The following is a 17,500-nucleotide window of genomic DNA, read 5'->3' as shown; positions in this document are numbered from 1 at the left end:
ACTTATACACACACACACACACAAACACACAATCACACACACACACACACACAAACACACAATCACACACACACAGTTGATTTAAAAAATTGCTCTCTGATTTGGTTTTGTCTGATTGAACTCGTCACATAAAGCACACACACCTAATGATGTGTACAGCTCAGATGCCTGTGACCAATGTGGGATACTCTAACTGTAAGTGTGTGTGTGTGTGTGTGTGTGTGTGTGTGTGTGTCACATCAGTGTGTGTTTCTGTGTGGCCGTCTGTCTCTTCTCATCGCACAGATCTGACATTTCTGCTCTCAGAGTCACTTCTGTCTGTTCTAACATCTGGCTTTAGGTGAAGAGTGTGTGTAACCGTGTGTGTCACAGTGTGTGTGTGTGTGTGTGTGTGTGTGTGTGTGTGTGTGTGTGTGTGCGTGTGTGTGTGTGTGTGTCTCACTGTGTTAGTGTGTGTTACAGTAACCATTCTCCTTGTGTTAGTGTGGATTTGTGTCATCTTGAGATATGTTGTTGTTTTGTTGTTGGTTTGTCATTAAAACAATAGATCATGTAACTTATTAAAGGAAATTCACTTTAAGCCCAAATTCTGGAACATTTACAAAGAAATAAAACCTTAACATCCTTTGCTTAAAGTTTGTTGTCTTTGGAGGCTGACGAAGGGAAATAAAACACATTTTTGTGTGCTCATATTGGTGTGCTGGGCTTTTTATAAATCCTGAATTTACTCAGAAATCTGATGAATTAATGCTGAAGCTCTCTGTCTTCACTTCTCTCTGTGTGCCTGTAGGGGGAGCTGTAGTCCCTGCTCTCAGTCTGTCTCGCTAACCTTCATCCCCAAACCACAATAAACACACAAACACACACACACACACACACACACACACAGGTTCCAGCCGTCTGTTTGTGATTACAGCGGCTGAAGGTCAGTGTGTGTTTATGTGTTGATGATGGAGCACTGTTGCCGCGGTGATGTCAGGGTTGACTGACAGGTGTGTGTGCAGATTGATCAGAGGTCAGCTGTGTGTCTGTCTGACTCACACACACACGCGCACACACTCTCACACACACACACAAAGAACGAGGGGACATTTATTGTCTTCTGTTAAAGTCTGAGGTACTTTTACTTTATTTTATGTTACTTTAAACATCGGCCGGGCACTTCACTTTATTTCTTTAATACGATGGTTTGATGTCTGTTTGTTTGTTTGTTTGTTTTGATTTTGGTGCAAGAATTGACCATATTTGGATGAAAAGTTGGAGCCACAATTTATCGAGAGGTTTGCCAAAGTTAAATTCAGCGTGTCATTAGCATTGTGCATCCAGACATGTTTCACTACATCTGTTTCCTGCATAAGGCATGCTAATTACTGCTTATAGGAATATTATTTATTTATTTTTATCTAAATAAATTATCTTTTCAGTCACCTTTGACCCCTATCGTCAGATGTCCCTGTGCTTTCATAACATCCATGTTAAACACCATGCTAACTTCTGCTAGCTTTTGGTACTGCTATTGGATCCAATAACTTACTAAATGATGAATATGAACCGTAGACTCCTCGGGGTGAATTTAAGTACAACTAAATTCTTAAAAAGACATTTTTCAGGTTGCTCTGGCAGCAACTCCGTCTTAACTCCTCCCCTCTTTCTAATCTCTTTGGGACCATGACTAACTAAATGAACATCACGCTGTATTTAAGAAGGCTTGAAACTACAGACTGAGATCTCAGGAGGAAAATGTTCAACTGAGAAGTAGACTCAAGTTCTTATAGAAGGCAGTGTAGTCTCCCCCTGCTGGACATTACAGAGAATGCAGATTTCAAAGACTCCTGCTTCGGCTTCTTTAATGAAACAAGATGCTACATCCACTTCTTATAGACAGTCTTTGGTTGAAGAAGTTACCTGAGCAGCAGGATCTTCTTCTTGTGGATTTCTTTGGGCAAGTCTCCCCCTGCTGGACATTATAAGGAGTGCAGGTTAAAGCTTCCACACAGACCTGGAGGCTACACCCACTTCTTATTCACTGTGTGTGATATCACGATGTTTGAAGGCAGATTAAAAGAGAATAACTTCTGTTTTATTTTTGTGTCCAACTTTAGATTTAAAATGTGCTTTAAAAATTAGAACAAAGGAAGAGATGGTCATGAAATAACACAGAAATGTTTTTCTGAGATAAAACGCTGAACATTTTTATTTTTTTAAGATTTATTTTGGGCATTTTTTGCCTTTTATGCAGAGAAAGGCCAGTGGATAGAGTCAGAAATTAGAAGAGAGAGAGAGAGTGGGATGACATGTGGGAAAGGAGGCCACAGCCTCCATACACGGGGCGCGCGCACTAACCACTGGACCACAGTCGAAGACGATGACTCATCAGACGACGTCTCTGCATCTTTCTTAACAACACATTCAGATTCAAATTCAGCCCGTTTTGATTTTATTTTTTGGGCTGCACGACTGATTTTGAAGTCAGGCTGAATTTCTGCCCGGTCGTGCATCGTTTGCCGTGGAGTGTAAGGGGGGGCACGAGGGTCAATCCCTAACCCCTGATCCTCTGCTCAGCATGTTTGAAATTAGAGCCTTAGAGGATTCCTAACCTGCAGGACTCTTGGCACAGCCCAACTGTACGCGACAATTCTCGCTCCCCATTCACTTTATATTGGACGCAACGCGCGAGTGGGGCAAAGGATTATGGGAGGCTTGGCGAGCAGGCGCAGGCTAGAGACGTGAGAAAGGGGTGGGACAAAATATGAACTTTAGTGAACAATATTCAAATAAGTACGATGCGAGCTGCATGATCTGCCATTCGTTGAATATTCTGGATTCTCCCGTGATTGACAGGTACATTTATTTTCCCAGCATTCAAATCGGAAACAAGATGTATATAAATACCTTTTATACATAAACAGTGAACTAAAATCTCACTCTGAAAGCATTTGGTGCAATATATTTGTAATGAAGTTTCTGAATCTTGACCCTTTTGCCTAAATAAAAAAGTTAGTTTGACCTTTGTTTTGTACGCTCTGCTGTGATTGACAGCTGCTTGTTCACGCCCACAATCAGGGTCGAGGTCTCGCGTTAAATTTCCTGACTTGTCGCATGCAGTGCAGCCGCAGCATCTGTCGTAAAAGCTTCACTCGTACAGTATATGCTGACATACCATCAGACAGTGTGTTCCCGGCCTCACTGAGCAGCCCGACCTTGTGAGAACACCTGTGTGACGTGTCGTTATTAGAGCTCATTAAAATCACCTGGATCACCTGTCAGAAGTTTGAAGACACACACAGAGAGCTCTGCAGAGAGTTTCATCAGGAAGAAAACAGCTGATCTCTCTGACTCAGGTATTCTCCAGAAAACACTGAGTCAGAGTCTCTCTGAGGAGTCCACTCATGCATACCTGAGTGTGTGTGTGTGTGTGTGTGTGTGTGTGTGTGTGTGTTTGCTCGCTCCTCCTGACAGCTCCTGTGATCCTTAAATCCACTTCACTTCCCTTCACTTCATGCTGACATGTATTTTCTGTCCACAACATAACCTGAACACTGTCGATGGAAACTACAGCCTTTCCCAGAATGCATTGTGTCACAAGGTGTCCCGGGACTACGCTCATCACTCCAGCAGTTTGAGGGAAGAGTGATATCTTACAGGATATGTAATGATGTGTCCTCTCTGATGAAGAAGACGATAAAGAAGTAAAGAAGTTTGTTTTCCAGCGCAGATAAAATAAATAGTTTTGTGGTGGCTCCTTGTTATTTTAGTAAAAAGCTCTTTGTATTATATAACTTCACAAAGAATCACAGGGACCCAATTTCCCCGCAGGGATCATTAAACTTTCATCTCATCTTTGAGTCATTGTGGCAGCGGCAGCAGCAGCGGAGAAGAAACTGAAGAAAAACACCAGAAAAAGGGAAAATGAAGATTTTAGCAGAACAATGCATTATTGTTTTTAACACGGCGGTTTGGAGGCTTTTAATGGAGCCGGGCTATTTTCAGCGACCTCATTCCACATGAAGAAGTTTTGGACGGACACGAAACTTTTCCCAGCCTTAATCATCAGCACATGTTTTTGAAGGCGACACGTCTCCAGCAGCTCTGGTGGTGTAGTGACTCAACCTTTTAGCCAATGAAGGGCTGCTAGCATACCCGTACTTTCTTCATTGACGCGTCGTCTCCCGTGTGGCGTCGACCACAAACATTCCTGCTGTCGTACTCAAACGGGTTTATTCTCGCATCGTCCAATAATCATCTACAAACATCTGCTCCCTCTTCTTGGAATCGGTTTCAGGATACTTTAAATCTTGGGGAGCTGAATGTTTTTAAAGGTGGTCTTAATGATCTGGAGGCAGAAACATCTGACTGTAGATGTTTTCACTCGTATTGAACCTTTTTGATCACTTGGTTGCTGATGACAGATTCTGATGAAATGGTTCTGTTTGTGATTCCTGTATTTAAGTGTTTTATGTCTGAAACCCTGTAACTATGCTGCCTGTCTTCACCAGGACGCTCTAGTAGAAGAGATTTTTAATCTCAATGAGACTTTTTCCTGGTTAAATAAATAAATGAAAAAAAACGATTATTACCTGAATGCAAACAAACAGACTCAACGTTCAGTCTATGCTACGCTAACAACAACGGGCTAGTCACTGCACACCTCCCTCGCTAGGCTGCTCACCTGCCTTTGATTACCTCTGCTTGTACTTTCACCACACACCGCAGTGAGTACGCCACCTACTGTGACGACAAGAAATTACAACCGAGATCATAAATATTGAGCACAGGAATGGCGCCAAAAGTGGGAGCATAATGCTAATCGTTGAAACATTCGATCTCTGAGATGATGGAAATGCTCGATGGAAGACAAACGACTTTTTTTGTGTCTATAACTAACTCAACGTTGGCAGCTATGACATTAGCATTGTAAACAATGTTCATGTGTTTTTACATTTTGGGTTTTCTGCACCTCCTGCTTGGAACAAACGGCAGACTGATGGTTAACTTAGCGAGGCGCGGCGTTCTCAGATGGTCACAAGAAGACGATCCTGATTTCTTTCTTCTGTCTCTGAGATCAGATCAAACACCTGACAGAAGGGCCGTATTTCATACATGTGCAGCACAACATCCTTTATACTGCTGAACAAGCTCTGTGTGTGTGTGTGTGTGTGTGTGTGTGTGTGTGTGTGTGTGTGTGTGTGTGTGTGTGTGTGTGTGTGTGTGTGTGTGTGTGTGTGTGTGTTGTGAAGGCTTGAGTTGAAGTGAGAGAGAGGAAGACGATGCTGTAAATCCTCGTCTGCTGCTTTAGCGTCTCAGCCTTCTCCCCGAGATTAGACTGCACAGGGGATACGAGTGTGTGTGTGTGTGTGTGTGTGTGTGTGTGTGTGTGTGTGTGTGAGGAAGCCATTTATAAGCCCTGCTGTGTTTAACAGTGTTTATGTGTTTCATGGTATGTGACTGTGTGAGTTAAAAATCAGCTTTAAGCTTTCTGCATGTGTGTGTGTTTGATAATAATAATCCTTTTTGTGTATATAAACATGTGTGTTAGGTGTGTGTGCGTGTGTGTGTGTGTGTGTGTGTGTGTGTGTGTGTGCATGAAGGTTGCAGCTGTAGGAACAGGCACATTTAAAAGAAAAATCCCTGATATCACTTTAACCCTCGGCTGAATGTGTGTGAAATACAGAAATTTACATGTTCTTAGTGTGTGTGTGTGTGTGTGTGTGTGTGTGTGTGTGTGTGTGTGTGTGTGTGTGTGTGTGTGTGTGTGTGTGTGTGTGTGTGTGTGTGTGTGTGTGTGTGTGTCAGTTGATTCTTCCTCCTCGGCGGGAGTTTGAGCTGGAAAAGTCCCGATGCTCTGAAACAGAAATCCAGGGTTATGATGACGAGAGGGAGCAGACACACACGGCCGACCGGAATAATCAGATCAGGAGGAAGAGGAGGAAGAGGAGGAGGAGGAGGAAGAGGGAGAGGAGAGAGAGGAAGAGGAGGAGGTGGAGGAGGAAGAGGAGGAGGAAGAGAAGGAGGAGGAGGAAGAGGGAGAGGAGAGAGAGGAAGAGGAGGAGGTGGAGAAAATGGATAAGTGAAGGAGGAAGGTGAGGGATGCAGGAGGTCTGTTAGTACGAATTTTCATGAAATTCATTCATCTTGGTAACTTTGTGAAATGTATTATTCAAGTCTGCCTGCCACGTGTTAACACTCCTACCTTTAGGTGTCTGAAGCTGTTACCTTATATGAGTGAAGCACCTAAGTAGTAGCAGATCTATGTTTGGAGAGGAGCCAAATATATGTTGTCAACAACTGTTTGCTAGACAGAGAGTCTACATCTGTTACGTATACAAATCAGTGTCATGTCATCTTTATTGTTTTATGGTGATGCACCCAAATAGAAAGGAATTTGTGGGTTGCACCTTTTTGACAGAATATAAGCAGCACTGTGAACACTGTTACTTTGTCAGTCAAGTGATTTGGAAGCGTGCTTGTTTGATGAAGTTGTCTGACCTCGGCTGATTAAATGGTGTTCTAATCTCCAGTCTGTTTCACGATCTCTTCATTGGATTTATACAAACAGAAACAACCCCCACCTAACAAGGTCTGATTGTAACAACCAAAGAGCTCTGAGCAGGAGTTCAGTCTTCAATATTCTGACATGTTCTAGAAATATTTAAAAATGGATTCCTCATCCAAAACTTATTTTCTTTTTAATACTCGTTCATCACAAAAATGGAGTTTCCATGTTTCCTGTCTTCCTTCCACAAGGCGCCGCCACGGACAGACCTGAGGGGGGAGCTCGGCGTGTTTCCTGTGGAGGCCCACATGGAGGTTTTGTTGATGTTCGAGCAGGGGGAGGGGGGGGGGGGGTGGGGGAGGGGGGAGGGGGTGGATGAGTTGGATGAAGCAGAGCTTGTAGAATAAAAAGCTCTGCGACAGTTCCTGACAGAGATCTGACAGCTGCTGCAGGTTCACATCAAGCATCTGCAGAACCGACTTCTGCCGAGTCTGCACACCTCCCGTCACATCACGTCAGCTCTTTACACACACATCCCCAAAGTTCAGGACGGCCTGCGTGTGTGTGTCAGAGTGTGTGTGTGTGAGACTGTGTGTCTGTGAGAGAGAGAAGTTAACCAGAGGGAGCTTGTGTATGCACATTTGCAAAGTGATGCTTCAGGAGCAGTAGTGTGTGTGTGTGTGTGTGTGTGTATGTGTGTGTGTGTGTGTGTGTGTGTGTGTGTGTGTGTGTGTTTAGTGTACACAGGAGAGTTAAAGGCAGATTGAGAGCCCGTGTGTGTGTTTGAGGTTTTACTTTTTGCATTCTCAAGAGTGTGTGTGTGTGTTTGTGTGTTTGCAGGATTGAGACAGAAATCAAGCGCCTGTGTGTGTGTGTGTGTGTGTGTGTGTGTGTGTGTGTGTGTGTGTGTGTGTGTGTGTGTGTGTGTGTGTGTGTGGGTATTACTTGGCGTGTGTGAGTGTGTGAGCTGTCGTCCAGGATTTACCCTCACTGAGAGTTAATCTGAGTGTCGGCAGGATCCTCTAAAGGTTAGAGACACACAGAGGAGTGTGTGCTGACCTCATTTTCGTCACACACCTCCTTGTCTTGTCTTTAATTCTGTGTGTGTTTGGTTCAAGTTGTGTGTGTGTGTGTGTGTGTGTGTGTGTGTGTGTGTGTGTGTGTGTGTGTGAGAAACAAACAAACTTCTTTTATATTTCTTCTTCTGTGACATGGTAAAGATTGCCCTCTCTCTCTCTTTTGGCTCCAGCTGCAGCAGAAGAAAACGAGGAGGTAAAAATAAATGACATTTATCTTCCTTCATTTAATTACCTGCTTTTCCTTCAGGGCTGCAGGTAATGGCTGCTTGAATTATTGATAGTCATTATGTTTCTCGATGAATCCATTCGTCGTTAGCTCCACAAAGAGTTAGAAAATTACACTCGTGGAAAATAAGAAATATACCTCCATTTTTGTAGTCACACACGTAAAGATTTTACAAAGACTGAGTATCTTAATGCGATGGTCTTACACCAAATCATTCTCAAGTTATTTCTAAATCTCGGACAAATTTCAAAAGTTGGAATAAAATCATGAGAGTTTTTTCGAGAGTCTGGACGCCTCCTGTGCATCAGCCGTTTGGTTTGAGGTGGTCATAAAACTCAATCTGAGGTATTTCGCACTGGAGGCGGCCATTTTTAATATGAAACCAATAAAGGTCAGCGTTCTCAGAGCGCTAAAATGGCCTTTGCATTAGCTTTGTTTTTGGAGCTGGTTAAACATAGTTCAACTTTTAGAACAGTACCACACTCCTCAATGTCACTTCTCCCTCACAACCAATCAAAATCAAGAAGGGGCGGGACTTCTGATATCAGCTTAGTCAACAACAATGGCGGAGGAGACGCTCGTCTGACTCGTCTTTTGGAGGGAACAGTTTGCAGGTGTAGAGCTGCTGCTGATGTCAGGACACGACTCCTTTAAGTAGCTGTCATGTTTTCTTGATGTTACACCTACAAACTACACCTAACGGTCAGTACAGAGGGAAGCAGAAGTTAACTTTTGTAACTTAGCAACAATGAGCGCTGGTGAGAAGCGCTCTGAAACAGGTTGTTGGTGCTGCCAGTGCAGAAAGCAGTCTGTGGACACAGACCCTTAACGCAGTTTTCTTTGTCTTTTTCTGGAACTAACTCCCTTCTGACCTGAGGTCCATTACTACTGTTTCTACTTTTAAAACAAAAACTATCTGTTCTTCTTTGTCTTTTTCTGGAACTAACTCCCTTCTGACCTGAGGTCCATTACTACTGTTTCTACTTTTAAAACAAAAACTATCTGTTCTCCAAAGTATATGAATACTTATTTTTTGTATGTGTGTGTATGTATGATTACTTTTGTGGTAACTGATGTTTGCTTTGTCGTGTGTATGAATTATTAATGACTGTGGAAACACCTTCTTTCTTTTGTATGCTGTGTTTTGATTTTGTTTTTAACCTCAATGTAAAGCACATTGAGCTTATCTGTAATGAAATGTGCTATATAAATAAAATTGCTATTGCTATTATCACAGGTCTCCAGTCTACTCTTATCCAAATCTTGTTGATTAAAAACGTGACCATTGTCAACAGCCAATAGGAGCAGTCTCACTAGTACCAAACAGGAAGCTGCAACAGGTAAATATGGCGGGGAGGCGAAGGAACGTGCGGTTCTCCTGGACTGTGGAAAAGGAGGAGAAACTGGTGGAGTCTTGGAGAGAACAACAAAGTCTCTTTGTACTACGAGAGAGAGGAGGAGGGAAAGAAGAGGTGAACAGAAATTGCTGCAGCCCGCAAAAACCAGAGAATAATGATGTTATGAGTTCTTATCCATACTCACAGGGGAACTCCTCAGTCTTCAGCGGGGATTTCAGCCCCCAAGATCCCTGGTGATTATGCTATACCTAGCTAGCAGCAGCATGCTAACTTGGGACATCCTCAGTTCTCAGTTGGGATATCTTGAATTTCCCTCTTAGAGATTAATAAAGGTGAGAAATCAGGCGCTGGTGGTGTGGTGGTTGTATAGAGCCCCCTGCACGAGGCTGTGGTAATCAAGGCGGGCGGCTTGGGTTCGAGTCTGGTCTGTGGCTTCTTTCCCGCATGTCGTCCCCCCCGCTCTCTCTCTCTGATTTCTGGCTCTGTCCATTTTCCTGTCTCTACAGAGGAGGCACAAAAAGCCCAGAAATAAAATCTTTACAAAAAACTTAAAGTAAATGAACTCAATGTTGATCTTCATTCATCTTCACATAGATCTTGAAAAGTTTGTTGGGTAACACCTTATATTAGGTGCTTGTAATAAGCATTAATAACAGGTAATAAGTCACTTATAAGACCTTATTAGATTCTTATTAACACAAATAAGACTATATTAATCTTTATACGCAGTGTTCCCACTTTAGATCCAGTACCTGCAGAGGAGATTTATTAACTGTTAAAAAGTGCATAATAAAGTATTTATTAACCTTTGTAAGGCATTAATATGAACCTAATAAAGTCTTATCAATGTAAATAAACATCTTATGAATGTTGATAAGTGGTCTATAAACAAGTTTATTTGTGTTACTTAATATCTTACAAGCCAATCATAAATGTATTTATAGTTTAATTAACACTCATGAACTCTTATTAATGTTCATTAACAGCTTATTAATGTTTATGATGGTATATAAAGTGTTAATAAGTTTCTAATAAGAGCCTATAAGTGTCTTATAAGACATAATAAATGTGTTAATTATGCCTATATTAACACTTATATATCTTATTTGTGTTAATAAGAATCTAATAAGGTCTTATAAGTGACCTATTACCTGTTATTAATGCTTATTACAAGCACCTTAATATAAAGTGTTACCATTTGTTGACTTTTGAAAAAGTTTAAATGGATCATGTTTGCATGTCAGAAACAATAAGTTATTCATTCTAGTCTGCAGTTAGTAGACTGACACCGCAGACTGAGGACATAAACTGCTCAATTTGAGAAGATGTTCAATCAGGGAAATCCCTCGTACTTCTTTGAGTCCTACAAAGTCTTTCTCTCCAGAACAGCTGCAGTAAAATGAAAGACTTCTGTTTTAATGAGCGCGTGTAACCTCAGCTTTCAGTCAAACAAATAGTCTGTGTGTGTGTGTGTGTGTGTGTGTGTGTGTGTGTGTGTGTGTGTGTGTGTGTGTGTTTTACTGAATGTCGACCTTCAGGTGAGTTTTTCATTTGCAAACTGAGAGCAGCTCCGTGCGATCCGAGCGGGTCGACACCCTTCATGTGTCCGTCTCTCTGAAGGGATGCCAAATGGCTCAGCTCCACCGCGCTGATCTCATCCACTCTGCAAACTCTGAATATTAAAACACATAATGCATGCGGTTTCCCCCTCTCTTGCATTTTTTGCTCATAGTTCTTTGTCGTGTACCGGTGCTTAACGCGCTGATTTAGATGTAGGGTGTCAGCCAAGCTGCCCTCAGGCGGTTTTACCCTCTGCGACCCAGTTTATGGAGCCTCCCGCTTCCCCCTGTCAGCCCGATGCCGAGCGGACCGCGGAGCAGTCAGGTGGCCCCCGTGTGCTGGACCGCCAGCCCCAAACTGATCCTCCTCCAGAGAGACACTGTGATGCATTAGAGGGAGAAACAGAGACTTTACAGAGATTTCATCACTTAAAATCTCATTAAGTCAACAAAGGAATTACATTATTGATTATTGTTACAACCCAGAACTCCGGAGGAAAGTGAAGCTGCCAGAAGCGGGCAAAAATAAATTCAGCTAACGTTCAGAGAGTCGAAAAACTGAAGTGAGTTACTAGAAGAAAACACCAAAGTGTGCTGGGCCACATTAAAAACTCTGATTAAAAGAATAAAACAAACTTCCTGCAGAAAGTTATCTAAACTACACTAATCTTTCTTTGTCTCAATAAAACGGAACAATGATTTAATTTCAGATTACAATATGATCTGATACCAAACGATTTTTACTATACAATTTGATGCTTTATGATATTATACAACACAATACTGTAGGATACAATATGATCCATTTAAATAGGATAGAATACGTTTGTTTTTATACAGTATAATACATAACAAAACAAAAGTTAACGATAGGATTCAACTGGAAACGATTCTATTTTAAATGATACGATACAACACAAACTGTAGAATACGATATGAAACAATATGACTCAATAAAATAGGGTATGATACAATACAATACTTCATGATATGATTCAATATGGAAAGATACAAAACAATACGATACAAAAGAATACAAAGATAATATGATCTGATATGATAAGATTTGATACCATACAACACGCTTTATTGTCTTCTTTTGTTTTGTTTGCGTTGCTGAAGAGCGACTCAGAGACTCTCCTGACATCCCGACATGGCATCAGAAATATTTAAACCAAAAAAAACCCATTTTAGAAGTCTGAGTTCTTCTCTAGCAGAGAAATCTGATGAAGCATGAATTCAGACTTTTATCAAATCAACATCGAGATGAATTAAAGTCTGAGTCCTTTTCATCTGTTTGACTTGAATGAAGTCACAATAAAAACTCTGATTATTTTTTGTGTTCCTGGTGATATTAGGGGAGAAGTTTATCTGTGATTTGTTTCTGTTGAATCTCACAGTGCTATCAGTTTACTCTCAGCCAGCAGAGGAATAAAAAGATTGTAAGTGTACTAAAATAGGCGCCAATGTTTCCCAGATTAAACGTGAAGTGTTTAACATGTTAAACAACATTTATTAAAGATATATTTTGGTGGTGTGTTGGGAAGGGAAGTCAGAGAGGGATCGTAATGCTTACACTGGAGACGCTTAGTGTGAGTTGGGGCGTTAATAAGAACAACAAACTAATAAGTGAACACAACAAAAAGACATGATCTCTGTGAGCAGAAACAGCTGGAGGCAAGAAGTGTGTGCTCTTAGAGTCTCTACATGTTTCAGGGTTAATACTCGTTTTGAGGGTTTGAGGTTAGAGTAACATCGGGGTTAAAGGAGAGGGAAAGTATTCTGTCAGAGAGGATCGTGTGTGTGTGTTTATCTGTGTGTGTGTGTGTGTGTGTGTGTGTGTGTGTGTGTGTGTGTGTGTGTGTGTGTGTGCGCTGACACTCAGACAGTCTCTGTTATCTGAGCTCAGTCTTTCATCTCAACAGCGGGCTTGAACGCAGCACTCAGATTGGGTGACACTGACACCCACACCCAGGGGTCCCTGAACACATCAGCCCCCGTCCTCCACATGCAACCCAAACAAAACTGTAATACACACACACACACACACACACACACACACACACACACACACACACACACACACACACACACACGTGTTAACATTAACAAAACAGATTTGTTGACTACGATTCTGTTGTCAAGTCAGGAAGTCGGGTACCTAATTCTTTCTAAATTGTCGTTTTTCCAATGTGTCCGACACCACATCAATGCACCATAACAACAACAACAACAACAACAACAACAACAACAACAACAACAACAACAATAACAATCTGAATGTGAATCAGACATACGTATTTAATGCTAAGGGGAACATTTGGTCATAACAGTTGCTCTTACACATAGTAGCCTACATATTTTACATAAAATTGAACTTTGCTTGTCGCGCGTTTTGATTGGTCGGTTTCTACACCCTCTCTGATTGGATGTTCGGGACAATGTACACAAACTTTTCTAGTTTAGGAGCGTTTACGACAAGTGTCGAAAAAATATGTTAAAGTGAAATATATTAAGTTGGAGGTAATCAACAGATAATGGAACATGATGAGAAAAGAGGAGGAGTGGATGAGGTGGTTTGAAAGACTGCAGTGAGGAAGCTAACCGCTAACCTGCTAACGCGGTGGAGACGTAGCTCGTATCGCAGATGGATGGTAACGAGGAGGATGATGATGAGGAAGAGGAGGTCGGACGGAGCTGCATTAATACTGTAAGTTTGCTCCTCACTTCAAAGTAAGGTAGTGTTTGTGTTTTTATGTGCTGCCTGCCTCCGGGAAAACGCTAGCTAGCTAGCTGGTTGATTAGCAACCGTGGCTAACAGGGGTCGTGAAGTGCTGTTTCCATGGTAACCGTCCTTTAAATCTGCCGCGCTGCGATTGTTTTGCTCTAAACTGAAGGGATTTTTTTATTACTTGATTAGTAATGGGCAGGATAGTTTTAGTTTTTATTTTATTTTATTTTATTTTATTTTATTTTATTTTATTTTATTTTATTTTATTTTATTTTATTTATTTTATTTATTTATTTAACGCAAAAAATGTTCCCCATGGGGGATCAATAAAGTTTATCTTTATCTATATGTCTCCTTAAACCTACCAAACTATTTTACTAAAATATTAATATGTTTGAAGCTTTCTTTATTTTCCAGGTTACTTTTTATAGTTTTTCTGATGCATCTCTGTGGAGACGATTTGCTCTGGACTTGCATCCCTAGTCCTGAACTAAACATTTCCACTGGCGAGTACCAGGCATACAGCGTGAATATTTATGATACCCATAAGATGACCTTTCTTTGAGGCCCACCCTCAGGATAAACTTCACTTTATTAGACTCCCTAAAAACAGACAAATCCTCAGTCTCCGTGTCTCTCTCGCTCTCTCTCTCAGGGACGATGGCAGGACATCAGACTGTTAGTCTGCTTTAATCCCGGTGTTTTACTGTATATTAGTCATCCTCTGCTCACAGCTAATTCTCCTCTGAACATACGCAGACATGTTTGTGAGAAGATAGTGTGTGTGGCTCGTGTCATGAAAGATTATGTTTATTAGGGAGGAGAGACTGGAGGTGGATGGATTCAGGGGGGGAAAAAAGTCCTGAGAATCCTTTAAAGAAAAATCTGCTTAGATTAAATTTCAGGCTCAGACGCAGGGCTCAGAGCTTCCAGGGCTGACGGAAACACATGTGTGTACATGCAGATAATGTGTTAATATATGTATGCATGTTTGTGTATGCATCCAGAGCAGCCTGCAGGCCTGTAATACTGATGCGTGTTGGTTGCAGAAAGCCTGAAACTCTTCTCTGTGTGTGTGTGTGTGTGTGTGTGTGTGTGTGTGTGTGTGTGTGTGTGTGTGTGTGTGTGTGTGTGTGTGTGTGTGTGTGTGTGTGTGTGTGTGTGTGTGTGTGTGTGTGTGTGTGTGTTCTTGGTGCTGGCGGTAATGTGTGGGCGGTTTTTAGCCCCCATGGCCTGGATAAACGTTTGCAGTCCAGTGCATCACCGTGACAACAGGTATTAGGGTATAATTTAAGCTTGAAGCTTAATGGAGCTGGAGTAACGAGGCCCAGAGCTGATGTCCTGCCTGTCTCTCCCATCACGTCAGCCGGGCCGGTGGCCTGCGTGGCTCCTTCACCCTCCGACACCTACAGCGTCTTCGTCATGTGGAAGAAACCCCGCCGCTCTTCCACCTGGCTGCTTCAGAACAATAGGGCACATTTAACTCTTGCACATTAGGGCAACAACACCAGAGAGGGTGATTTCTAATGCGATTACTGTTGTATGATGGCGATGAAGCAGTAAGTCGCTATAATCCGCATCAAGAACGTCCGAGTGGGTTTTATGGTTTCAAATAAAAGAGTAAACCAGCCGCAAAACAATCTGCAGAGTAGTGAGCATCATTTAATTCTGTGAGTACATCATGTGTTAGATTTATTGAAAAAAGAGACTGAAGATGATCCAGGGCTTAAATACACAGAGAGGCATCAAGCAGATCAAACAGAGAAGTGACGGTGCAGGACAGTCGGACACATGACGTGCTCTGATACATCAATCCCACATTTATTACATCATTATTTCATCTGATTCTACTGTCATTTATTTTGTATTTGTGATGTGTACTGCTGCAACATCACTTTGTCATCAAGGTCAAACTGTAGTCTGCAAAGAGAAGGAGGTCCAGGCTGAAAAGGTGTTTAAGGTTCAGCTCCATCCAGTAAGGTTTAGGAAAAGTCTGGTTAATACGGTAAACAGGAAGTGAAGTCAGATGTGTTTATCCCTGACAGGCTCCGATTGTTGTTCTAAGTGTGACATTACAGAAAGGATCCCTGCAGAGAGAGACTTTCTGTGACAGAGGAAGATGATTTTATAGAACCACTAACAGCTGTTACATCTCTCTCTACAAACACACCAAACAGCAGTTTAACCCTTCAGAGCATGCAGGTTGCTGCTCTGCTGCTGCTACAATCTGTGACTGTGTTGTTTCTTATTGTGTGACTTTGCTCATTAAATCTTAAACTCAGAGGTCAAAATCATCATTAAACAAATGCACTAATGCAGCCTTTCCCAAACTTAAGACTGCCGCGGCCCGCTTTGAAATACAAAATTACTCCGGGGCCCATGATAACATTTTTTTTATTTTGACTACATCTATAACTTTCAGTAACGGTAAAATTATTGGACATGACAACATGATATTACGGCAAGATAGACACAAAAGTTTACTGAACATTATTATTAGACACTTTAGTCCCCGTGTCCACCGAGCATGTATTCAATTGTTTTTTTTGAGAGTTTTCGCAGCAGAAGGCGGCTGCCTGGAGAAAAAGCGCAGCGTCTAGTGTTCTTTCCCCGAGCGCTCTGCCCTTTTTTTTGTGCGGCTGCTGTTTCAACTTTTCAGAAAGGCGCTGTTGATGTCACCGGCGCTCTTTTCCAAATGTTTGATATTCCCCGTAGTTTAGCCTCCTACAGATCGTGTCCTGTACTCACATCCTCCTCGCTCTGCGTCTGATCAGGAAATAAACGATCTAAAATATAAAACATAAAGTAACGGAGCAGTGTCGGTCATAAAGCGCCCGTTGTCAACAGACTGTTGTCATGGAGACAGGACGGACGTGAGGCGCTTTTCTTCTCAGCCAAAAACGCTTCATACAAGAGCTGCCGGCGCACAGTCGGCGCTTTTCTGCAAGAAAAATACTCTATGGGTGGACACAGGGCCGGACTTGTCCCCTTCTCCTTTTTGTGGCTTTTCAGGTTACTTATGCTTTAAATGTAATTATAATCTCACTGTAATATTATTAATATTATTGATGATGCAGCTTAACTTAGACCTCCCTGTCAGGTCTTAAAGTGGAGGGATTGAGCCTTGGGGGGGCAACAAATCCCAAATCCCATCCAGATATCTGCTGATGTCTCGTTTCTCACTTGGGTTTTATTTTTGCAGAAATGTTAGAAAACATCATGAAAAAGATTATTTAATGAAATGTACAGCAGCGTCTGCATCGAGACCAAATGTTGAACGTGTTAAATATCTTTTAAACATTCCTCTCATAAATGTTTCTCTCATTCTGCACATCTTAAACGTCCCGTCCTCTCTCGTTCTCTCCCTCTCCATTTCTGCTGCTGTGAGTTTTAGAGAATTATTAAATTCAGCCGTTTGAGAAGCTCGCGTCTCCTCGGTCCATCATGTTGCATCATCTTCAAAGCTAGCTGCGTTCAGCGAGGCAGCGTCTCGTTCAACACTTTGCTGAACATCAGGACATGTGGTGTGAGCTGCTGCCGCGACCGTGATGGCGGATCAGACGGCGTGATTGAATATTTATGGAAGAGTGCGTGTAAATTATTTCTTCTGTTCTTCAGATAGAGTTTGTTGCACATCATGCAGACGAGAACATGCTGATGATGATTTAATAAAACGATCAGATACAGATGTTCTTCATTTAGTCCAGAGGAGAGGAAAGAGAAACATGAGGAGGAGAAGGGAAGGACAGAGGAAGCAAGGAAAGAGGGGAGGAAAGAAGAGATGTGAAGGAGAGAAGATAGAAGGAAGGAAAATGAATAAAAAGGGAAAGGAAACGGAGAGAAGGACCGATGATGGTGTTTCATCTAATTCATAGTTAGCACTATGCTACACCAAAATACTCAAGCTAACAAAAATAACATTATGCAGCATTTGTGTAGTAGAATGGAAATAAGCACACTTTTAATTTAAAATTGTACTTAATAACTGGACTTAAACTTTCCTCCAGTGGATGTTATAATTCAGAGAAAAGCTCAAGAAAGGGAGAAAAGGAAA

At 41.8% G+C, this 17,500-nt stretch overlaps 1 protein-coding gene across 1 annotated transcript in view; it reads left to right on the top strand.

Moving 5' to 3' along the window:
• si:dkey-22o22.2 (neural-cadherin) overlaps positions 1-17,500 on the top strand; it is a 188,443-nt gene that overhangs the window by 957 nt on the left and 169,986 nt on the right.

Source organism: Labrus bergylta, chromosome 8, assembly GCF_963930695.1.
Source record: "Labrus bergylta chromosome 8, fLabBer1.1, whole genome shotgun sequence".
NCBI classification, from domain to species: Eukaryota; Metazoa; Chordata; class Actinopteri; order Labriformes; family Labridae; genus Labrus; species Labrus bergylta.
This window is presented reverse-complemented; position numbering and strand designations above follow the sequence as displayed.